The sequence below is a fragment of the Lonchura striata genome, chromosome 2 (assembly GCF_050655825.1).
Source record: "Lonchura striata isolate lonStrDom1 chromosome 2, ASM5065582v1, whole genome shotgun sequence".
In the NCBI taxonomy this organism is placed as follows: domain Eukaryota; kingdom Metazoa; phylum Chordata; class Aves; order Passeriformes; family Estrildidae; genus Lonchura; species Lonchura striata.
Window position 1 is genome coordinate 21,120,747 of NC_140704.1, and position 10,703 is coordinate 21,131,449.

A 10,703-nucleotide genomic window follows, 5' to 3' on the forward strand; every position below is an offset into this window, starting at 1 on the left:
CCTTGAAACTTCTCCTGATAGATGAGCTTTTGGATATTTTCAAAATATCAGTTCAATGGCAAGTTAATTTTCAGATTATCGGTGATACCTGCCTAATGTCTGAACGGGGATGCTAAGCCAGCTGCATCTAAGCACAGTGCCCAGTGCCCTCAGAGCAGTCTGCGTGGGAGGAGAGGCTGCCCTGCTCATCAGACACCATGTGCTTGGCTTTAATTACAGATGGATGGCTGACAAGTGCTGCTGTTAAACCTGCTACCCATCACTGCCTGAGTCTGAGCTTCTCACCTTGCTCCAGGGAGATGCAGGCATTGCTGGCCAAGGAGTGGACTGGGACACTCCCACAACTGCATAAACCTGGGCTTAATCAGCTGGAGGAGAGACGTGGAAGTGGGATGTGATTGTTGTCCTCAGCTACTTGCCAGGGGTTAGAGAGAGGGAAGTTACACTCCTCACAGAGGTGAGCAGTGAAAGGAAACCTTCCCAGGTTGCAGCAAGAGAAATTCAGATTAGAATCAGAGAATCACTGAGGATGGAAAAAAATTCTAAGATCATCTCGGCCAACCATAAACGTAACACTGACAAGTTCACCACTAAGCCATGTCCTTATGTGCCACATCTTTTAAATACCTCCAGGGATGGTGTCTCAGTTGCTTCCCCACAGCAGCTTGTTTCAGTACTTGAATTTTGATGCTCCAATTTTGACTGTAAAAGAGGTTGGGTGAGTCATGCCATGAGTGTGTTCTGGGCATCATGCCTTCCTCTCCACTGACCCTGCAGGAGCGAGCAGTTCAGCTGGAGGTGGTTGCACTGCAGACACCAGCTGCACCACAGGAGCTTCTTGTCGATGCTGATTGGAATCACCCATCTATTTGCCCTTTGGTCCTTTAAGATATTTTAAGAATAATTGCTTCTTTAATAGTCACTGAACTCTTTTTAAGGACAGATAAAGTACAATCCATGCATTCTAGCTTATTGTTATAAGTGGACATGCATTTGATATACAGCAAATGTTTCTGTATATGCTTTTCCTAAAAAAGCCATCACTTTTTTTGGGCTTAAGATGTCTTCATCATTAGAAGTAAATCTAGGAGACCAGGTAATCATTCCAGAATATTTCCATTTCAGGCTAATGATGGTGAAGAACAACTTCTGAGGTAGAGTGAAAGTTAATACTGCTGTCAAGGTTTCTCCAGAAAAAAAATATGCTTTCTCATGAATGACTCCCTGGAAGGTTAATCAAAATAATATCAGTGCATATTTCTTTCTTTGGTCCAGCTATCGGTTTCTGTATGTTCATGTGGAAAACCCAAGATACTTTTCCAAATGTAATAATTTGCACCAAGGCTTTCTGAATCTGACAGCAAGAGGAAGAGGATGTGCAGATGCTGGCCTCTGCAATGTACTCCATTAGCTTGGCACAGTCTTATTTTGGTAGGACTCCAGTCTTGCTGGGATTTTTGCAAACTCCGTCAACATAGACGGATGCTCAATGCTCAATAAGCTTTGTTTACTGTTTGTTCCAGAAGTGAGTCAAAAAGCTCTATGATCACCTTCTGGCCAAAAGGCAATGCTAGAGTTTTCTGTGCAAAGAGCATTTGGAATCTTAACATTTTCAGAATCATGTAGGAAAAAAAATTGAAATCCCACAGATACTGAAGAACATGTGAAATATAGTTTATATGAGTGTGCCAAAGACTTCTGTCCAAGCTGAAACAAGGGGATGTCTTCTGATCCTTTTGTTTGCAAGGCAATTTTTTTTTTTTTTTTTTTGCATAGCCTCAACCAGTCCTCTAGACAGAATGTGAATCCAAGAAAGTTCTCTTTATAGTATCTGGAATTAAGTACTGCACAGATATTTTGCTAACATCTGTCTGCCTCAGTTTAGGGAACAGAAACTGATTCATCTGAGGAAGCTGCTGGCAACTGACATACAGAAAAGCTGAATCACAGCCAGCGCCAGAATCATAAAAATGCACTGTTTTGTTCAAAGGGAAGAGTTTTATCATTAGCCATGCCAAAACTTGCCTTCGTTGACAGAAATGGATGAGTGAGCGTTACCTTATCTCAACAACCAGTTTACCAGGTCACACACTGGCAGAGTCCTAATTGCATCCATGATCTCACAGAGGTGACAAAGCCAAGCTTGTTCCTGGCTCAGGAGAAGCTTCTCTATATGTATATATTTGAAAATGGGTTATGTGGCCAGGCTACAGGCCTGGCAGGGAAGCCCCTCTATGAGACCGCCTTGTTCTCTTCCTTGTCCCCTGCTGGGAAGGCTCAGTTGTGAAGGAGATGATATCTGGTGACAGCAGGGACCACTGCTGCTCACCAGCCTTACACTGGTCCCCTCAGTGAAGTCATCCCTAAATAAATGCATTGCCACCTCAAAAAGCCCATCAGGTGAGAAATACACCATCATGAACAGGAGAGGTAAGGCCTGCCCAAACTCTCTGTTGCTGAGGATGGGAATTTTGGGGAGGAATACTTTCAAGGATGAGGCTGATAGAAAGTATTGCTCTCTTCTCCAATAGAACAGTCATTAGAGAAATTGCTGGAGATGGCACAGCCTAGGATTTTGCAAAACATACATTTCTTCTGAACATTTCTAGATTATTTTAAGAATTTTACTTCCTGACTCATTGCTTCTGAGGACTTACTAAGGAACACTGCAAACACTGAAATAAGTAAAAGAGAAGGAAAAGTCATGTCTCTCCTAACTTTTTGTGCTTTGTCATCTTGGAAGATGCCTTGAGTGTTTTTTTTTCTCCCGTCTCTGCAAGTTGTTTACACCTCCTGGGAGAGACTCTTAACAGAGGAAAAACAATTAGATGGCTCTAGGAATGTCATCAGGAAAATACTGCCTTCTCCTGACTCCATGAGAGCAAATGTGCAGCTGAGCCTGATAATGTGGGCAGATGCTTGTACAGTACTTTTAGCTCATGTGATAAAAAATGAAATACTGCAGTAATTTAATAGCCCGAACATCTATTCAAACAAAGGCATTTGGTGTATATAATAGCACAGGAAAAAGACATTTGGAACTGATAGGCAAATACCTTAAGCTGTGAAATAAAAATGCAATGTTAATAATACAAGTAATGTCAGTCTATCTAAAGAGAACTTACCCTTTCTCATTTCAGCTGGATACATCTGCCTTTGTTACTTTATTATACCACTGATATCCACAAAGTGAAAATATTAAAAACTTTTTCATGTCTTTTAAGGAAAATTTAAAGACAACAGGAGTTTTAGGAACCTATCAGTCTATGTAGTAAGGATGTATTCACAGTGATTCATTGAGAATTTACTTTGGCAACAAAGGTAGAGGAAACAGAATTATGCATCTTTGCTCATGTATTTACCAGGTCATTACACTGTACAACAAAGGGATCTCAGGCTGTTTGCATATTCATTTTCATTTTTAGATTATTTCTAAGAAATTATCTAAGGTGGACCGAAGTAATTCACTTCACTTTAAATTTTTGAAAATAAGAAACTGACATTTTCATGAGAAAGCTGGTTTTTAATGCTGTTACACATATTAGTGAAGTTTAGTATTGTAATGAATTACCATGTACTTCTGGAGACATTTTTAGAAGATATCTTAGATCCCAGAACCTCCTACATCAACTGAATTTCTTAATCTGCATTATGTTTCCATTAGTGCATTTAAGTTGATATAAAGCTAGAGATGTAATTGCTCATGTCAAACACCTTCCTCACTGATCTCATTGTGTCTTGAAGATATTATAGGTGAATTTAAAAAAGTCCTTTAGTAAATTATACTCCCATACATTCCATATATACAGGTGTGAAGAGCCATCCACATCTTTTAGAAGCTTAAAAAAAAAAAAATAGAAAACCCAATCAAATCTGTATCCCTCTTTTCCCAAGCATTTCAGGGAGGTTATGGTAATAGAAATTACATTAGGTTGTCTCATAATGCTAAAATAGCAACATTGTCCAAATATGCTACAAATATGAGCTGGCATGTATTAGGAGTTGCACAAAATATGTTCTTAAGTTGCAGTAGCTGAATCACTGGGCCAGAGCTGGGGTAAGGCAAAGAGGTCCTGCAGTGTACTGCGTGCCTCCTCCAAAGGTGGAACATAGGGGAAGGCCATGAGCACAGCACAGGTCACGTTCAGCAGCTGGCAGGATAAATCCTCTTCGAAATGAATTGACCATCTCTAGATGGTTTCATTTATGTTATCAAAAACTTCCCAAATAAAACAGTTCCCATAGGAACCTCCTCTTTTTACAGAGTTAATAAATGGTGAGTTTCTGTACTAATGAGGAAAATATAAATAAATAGAAAGAACAAAGTGTAAAGTGAAGGGTCAAATGCATGCTGCTCAAAAACCTCTTACCAGAAAGCAGGGCCAGACTCCCAGCTGCTCTAAATGACTGACTTCTCTGTTAATGATCTGAAACTCGCTTGTACCCTGGGACCTCTTTCCAAAGGATGCTGTGTGTCAGTATTGTGCAGTAACTAAAGAGTTTTGTGCAATAAGGAATAAATCCACAGGGTTGTGTTCCTGCAAAAGATTAGCCTTTGAATGATAATTTCATAAATGAGCCATTAAGACCATGAGTGATTAGAGATGCAAAATCATATAGAGAGGAACTGTGATCAGGCAATGGATGCAGCTGTCCTGAGGACGAATAGTGACCTTACAAAAATCAAAGTAAGCACTACAAGAATTTGTCATGTTGATCCAAAAGTACACTTTGACCTCTATCTTCCATGGTTTTTATCAGGATTATTTCAGAAAACATTAACCTATAGGTGGCATTCAAGGATAGCAAATTACTCCAATTTTGCACACAGGTATACTGCTGCCACACTTGGTCACACAGAAATGCTATGAATGTGCTAATTTTTTCATAAGCTGTGCATGTTGCAGTGTCATTCTCAGTGGTACAGGCTGGACAGAATGGGAAAAGTTCTTCCCCTGCCAGGACTCCAAGAGCAGTCACCTGCCTTTCTCCACAAAGCTCTGTGCCACACCACAGACCTTTTTTACTTTAGGTGCTGAATTGCCCCATGGGCTGGGTAGCAATGGGCTCTGGGCTGCAGTGTGAGCTGAGCTCCAGCCAAGTCTGCCTGCCCCTGGTCAGGGCAGCCTGGGCCCTGTCCATCCTGCTGCTGGGAGGGGAAGGTCCCAGCACACTGCGAGCTCCAGCTGCCACACCTGGGTGTCACTGGCAGGGCTGTGCTAAGCTGGCATTGAGCAGAAAACTCATGGGTGCTTCCAAAAAGTGCCCAAAACCAACCCTGTCTATGCTGTTGCAGATGGATCTGGACTGCAAATAAAAACCCAGGCAAACTTTATTTCCTGTCAGAGATCAAATTCTGACAAGCCACTGCCTGGAGTCTCTGTGAGGGACCACTGGGTGTCTTCTCTTCAGATCATACCTGGGCAGGATGACCAGCCTGCCAAAAAACAGAGAAAAAAAAAATAAAGTGCTTGAAAAGCATAAAGAAAGTAATAGTATCCCAATATTCTGTCCTCCAGACATTGGTGCAGCAGAACTTCAGACTAGATGTAAATGAGGAAGCACCTGGGAAGGCTCAGGGACAGTCTGGGACCTCATATATGTACTGTATTGTTTTCTCCAGTCATCCAAACACTGTCCAAGTGGGCCCCTCTGTACCTGCATGAACACCCAGCCTGCCAGTATGGGATTTCCCTCCTGCCTGGTTGTTGGGTGGCATTTAGCACAACTCACACTGCAACCACGCCCTGGTACTCAGGCTGTCCTCAACAACGAGAGATTTGCATCTCTTTGAAGCAGCTTGGCAAGCCCTCACCTTGGTCCTCAGCCCAGAATAGCCAGGAAGCAGGGCATGCAGTCAGGATAAACAGCATAACACCATTTCTTTGCTAAGAAATAAACCACATAGGAGTGTCAAAAGGTGTGCAGGAGTAACCTGTTCCCTAAAGTGCACCTATATTCTACCCACCAGCACAGGCCAGTCCTTCAGAGCAGCTTCATGAGCTTGAATCCTCCTGGGATTTCATCTCCCAGTACTTTCCCCACACCATACCTCCCCCTGCCTGGCACTGGGAGATGCTGCTGTGCACCTATTTATTTCCATTCCTTTCTTTGTCGCTGGAGATCCCCATTCAGAGTAAAAGTCAGGCACAGCTTTTTTATCTCCTAAACATAACTATTAAACTTCTCAAGTCTCCTGCACCCTCATCTCATGTGGTCAGTGCAGTCAGTGGCCTTGGGCAGAGAGTCTGTGAGCACAGCTGGCACTGTCCTTGTCACTGGGCATGGCAGCCAATGCTCCCAGCACTGCCTGCCTTCACTAAATTCAGAGCCCTGCAAGGCATGCAATCCCCTAATTCTTCACTTAGAAGGTTTTCTTAATAAATCTATGGTGTATCAGAGGTAAAACCCTCTTTTGCTGTTTTGTGACATTCTCCTTTGCAACCTGTCCACACAGGACTTTTCCTCTGCGAATTCTGCAAAGCATTGTTCGAGGGTTAATTAAAGCAGTCTGTTTCTACAGCACGTTCTGTCTGTTTCTTCTTTTCATTATTAGATGTGATGACACATTTGCCTGTGTGGCTTCCCACAGATGGCACGGAAATTTTGTGATCAAATGTTAAGAGTAAACCAACTGTCAGATCCGATCACAGCTTCCTGTATTGCTCTGCTGGTGTAGGAATGTCATTTTAATAAAGGGCTCCTTCTTTTTAAAGTGATAGGGTTTTCAGCAAGGATGAAATCTGAGAGTAAGATGTCCAGTTCAATATTAACAGATTCAGGGTTCTATTGAGAAGTTTTATGTTTCGACTATAGATCTTATTTGCAAACACTTCTGAAAATCAGTAATATAAAGCGAACATTATTAGTGATTGTGGTTTAATTCACAGGCAATTTTCATGGTAAACTGAATAAAATACAAAATAATGTGGGTGGTGAATCATTCAAATGCTTTGAAAATCCTCACTTCACAAAAATCAAGGGTAATGTAATGCACATATGCACACAACACACACACAGAGAAACAAAATCAGACATTGCATAGTTTAGTTTGGTTTAAAACAGAAAACTAAATTATAGGGAAGAGATTTTTCCTGGAGATGCCCATTGTAGTGCTAATAGAAGGCATACACATGCCTAGCACTGATGAGCTGACCTCAACCTCCTCTGAACAGATCAGACTTTTCTTGGGGACAACAAATTTGGATCTGACATTGAAGAATCTAAGTAGGTGTTCTGGCTGATAATTCAGATGTTGACAGAACAGCATAAACTATGCAGATCAAACATTTATTTTGCTGTTTTAGCTTTTTCTGCTATTCACAAATTATCTATGAACAGAATTTGATTTTGACAGATTTGTTCAATATTCAAAGTACTCAAAACCCGTTCCAGGTTATATCTTGTTTGCAAATGGTTTGTTTTCAGTTTGGGTATGTATTCTATGATTTGCTGAGCATCATCCTCTGCTGCTGGTTGGAGAAGTAAAAGATTTTACAACAGAGGAAGGAGAAATCTAATTTCGTCACACTAATAGGCACCTGCATGAGCAGAAGGACTTGAATGGTCAAGGTGCAATTTTCATGCAGAGAACTGGTGGAAGCACCCAGTATCTGTGGGCCTCTTCCCTATTTCACCTGGAACTTGAGCCACCTGGACACCTTTATCAGCTTTAACATGTCCCATAATTTTTGCACAGTTCTTCCCCCATACAGTCCAAAATAAGTCCCACGCCCCTGGGCACGCAGTCAGCCCATGGTTTGCTGGAGCTGGCTGGGGAGGGAAGGATCTCTCCTTGACCCACCTCGGCGGGTTTCATCCCAGGGGCACTGGTCTGCTTGGCCTCCTTGGGTGGCTTTGGAGTAACTGATTTGGGTGCTTTGGTTTTGTTCTCTTCACTGGGAGCTGGTGTGTCGTTTGCTGAGTCTCTGGTCAGGAAACCTAACTAAAAGGTTTGGCCATCCTCTGCTTTTTTCCACTGGCATTGTAGAGAGAGGGGAACCCTGCCTCAGTAGGGCAAGTGGTAAATCCAGCCAGTGGTGCAAGTTTGTGAGTGGAGAGGGGAAAGCCCGAGATATGAAAGCCAGGTGCCTATAGCTAATCCCAGGCTGACACTTCCACACTAATCAGATACTCCTCCATCTTCCCAGGGCTCTCAAGAGACTGATTAAATAGAGGGATCAATGGATGGCTTCGCAGTAATTTCACACTCAGAGAAGATTCCTTTCACCTCCCGTTATAATTAAAATAACTGACATTTTTCTATGTTAATAAGCTACTTTATTTCTTGGTGGGGCTTGTTGGGGCATAACGAGCTCCATCATGGACTGGCTCACTAATGTACATTGTCCTTTTTACTTCTGTGGCTGCAGATGGTTTCGCAATGCCATGTGAAAGACCAATTTGACTAAGATATGATATTTAGTATTAGAATTCCTCATGCACATATTAAATAGTGTATTTAAAGGTCATAGCAATTTAAATTGTGATCTGATGAACCCTGTGCTTTAGTGCATTATGCATTAGATGTAAGTATTTTCAGATTTTAAAATCAAAGACATTAAAAACCATTATTTTATAATTTTATTCTGAAATTGTTGTTTTCTCTGCTAGTGACCTTTAGTGTTTTTATCTTGGGCAGAAGCCATAGGATTTACTTAACACTAGCTCCTAAAATCCTCTTGGCAGGGGGGAATGCCCAGCATAGAACAGATCAAGATCACAAAAAATATTTGTAAAATAATCCAGACTTGAAAATATGGTACACCAGTCTTGTTTCAGCAACACAGAAATAAAGTATCTGGTTTTCAGGAAAAGCAGATCAACTTCCTAAGGGTCTGGTTAAACTGCTGAGTGTAAATTGCTATTGGAATTGACTGTTAAAGATCTTGGTTTAGCAGGTTAAACATCTGCTGGATTTATTACAGTTTTATTTGTACTTCATCTGTATCTGGTACAATTAAGCCAATCAAAGTAAGTGAATCAAATCTAATTTACTCTCTAATGGACCAAAAAGGAACGAATAAACACAGCACTATTAGAGCCAAATGATTAAACATGTCTCTGAGGTATTTTTTTTTTATTTCAGCATAGAAGAATCATGGTGTTTACGCTGTAATTAATCACTAAGGAGTGATGTAAACTAGTTTGAGCATTCATTCATTTTTCATATGGATTCATAAAAATGCTAAACAAAACATGTGAATGTAATGAAACAAATTCCATTGGAATCAGGTACATTTATTCATATAACCATTTATGTTCTATCTAAAATCATTATAGGATTGACACAGAGGTGTATTTATCAAATTGGATGAAAATTTGCTGTACCAATCTTTTTCACATTACTAGGCCTTTTAAAGACAAAATTTAAGCCCATGTGTAAATAGCTGTCTAAAGTGCATGTATCATGTTCAGGTTCATTAGATAAGCATAAAAGTTAAAGTTACATAATCAGGATTAATTTGATATTTTAAAATTATGCTAAATGGAACTGCATCTACTTTGCATTAGCTAGAAGCTGCACACTGTAAGTCTGGAGTCCTTCCTACATCCCGGCATCAGAAGTAAACCTCAGCTTGCAGCTTTTACTTACATTGCCAACTGGAAGCAGGATTTAATCTGAAACAAGTAACCTAAATAAGAAAACTGTTTAGAGCATTAACAAACAGAATGCACATCATGATTTAACCATATCATATGAAAACCACCTTTTCATTTAGAATTACTTGCTTTTTTGTGCCAATATGGTGGTTTTAGATTTTAATGCTCCAGGAGGGCCCATTTATGAAATAGTTTCATTTGGTGTCTCTGGAGACATTTTGTCACAGCAGGAGGCAGCTGCAGCCCCCATGGGATTGCTTTGCACCCCCTTATTTCTCACTGCATCTCTTCTGTCATCCTTAGCCTACATCATCTCACATGATGTTATGTTTTGGCTCTTTCCCTATAGGAGAGAAAGCACAGTGCAATGTATGAATAGGCTGGAAATAACGACCATTTTGTAAAAGTGAATGTGTTTTATTCCTTATGAAACATCTTTGCAAATATCAATATTCAGCAATGACTAGGGGTTTTTGCAGCATCCTGAAGTTCTTTTTTGTCAGGACATTTTTAGGGTACCTCTAGGGCAGAGTTAAAAGTAAAGTCAGAAATTACTCAAAATATTTTGTAAGAAAGCATGTTGTTCTAAAACTTGAACATTTACTTGGATGTTTAGCAAACAACAGAAGATAAAAATAGCAGGATTTGTACTCTGAAACCGGTACTTTTGACAACTGAGGCTATTATCATTCATCAAATCACTTACTTTAAAAAGCAAATTCGCAGTGACAGTTTTCAGTCTGGGCTTGTACAGTATCTAGTGTGAAGGAGTCCTGGCCCACAGCTGAGGCTTCAGAATAACATCCCCATCAGACATACTATGTTGCTATAGCAAATTTACCACTGCCTTGGCAAAGACTATAGTGCATATTTTTATCAGTCAGTACCAGTCCCAAAAATATTTTTGCAAGTGGGGCCACCAAGCTGAGGGAATAAATTCCACAACCTGTGTCAACGTGGGATTCCTGACACAACTGGGATGTGAGCTGCTGTGGTGGCCTGGGAGCTCCTGGCTACCCTGGGGAGCTGCTGGCTGCTCTGGGGAGCAGAGCAGCCCCACAGAGGCTTTGTGCTCTGGCTGGGGTAGGCAGGCTGTGGTG

General features: G+C 40.9%; 1 long non-coding RNA gene across 1 annotated transcript in view; it reads left to right on the forward strand.

Annotated features, from left to right (window-relative positions):
• LOC146768140 (uncharacterized) overlaps positions 1-6,525 on the forward strand; it is a 42,673-nt gene extending 36,148 nt beyond the window's left edge. Inside the window, exon 4 of the long non-coding RNA XR_014951070.1 lies at positions 220-6,525. This is a non-coding gene — a long non-coding RNA (uncharacterized LOC146768140). The remainder of the gene's footprint in view (positions 1-219) is intronic.
• Positions 6,526-10,703: the final 4,178 nt, after the last annotated feature.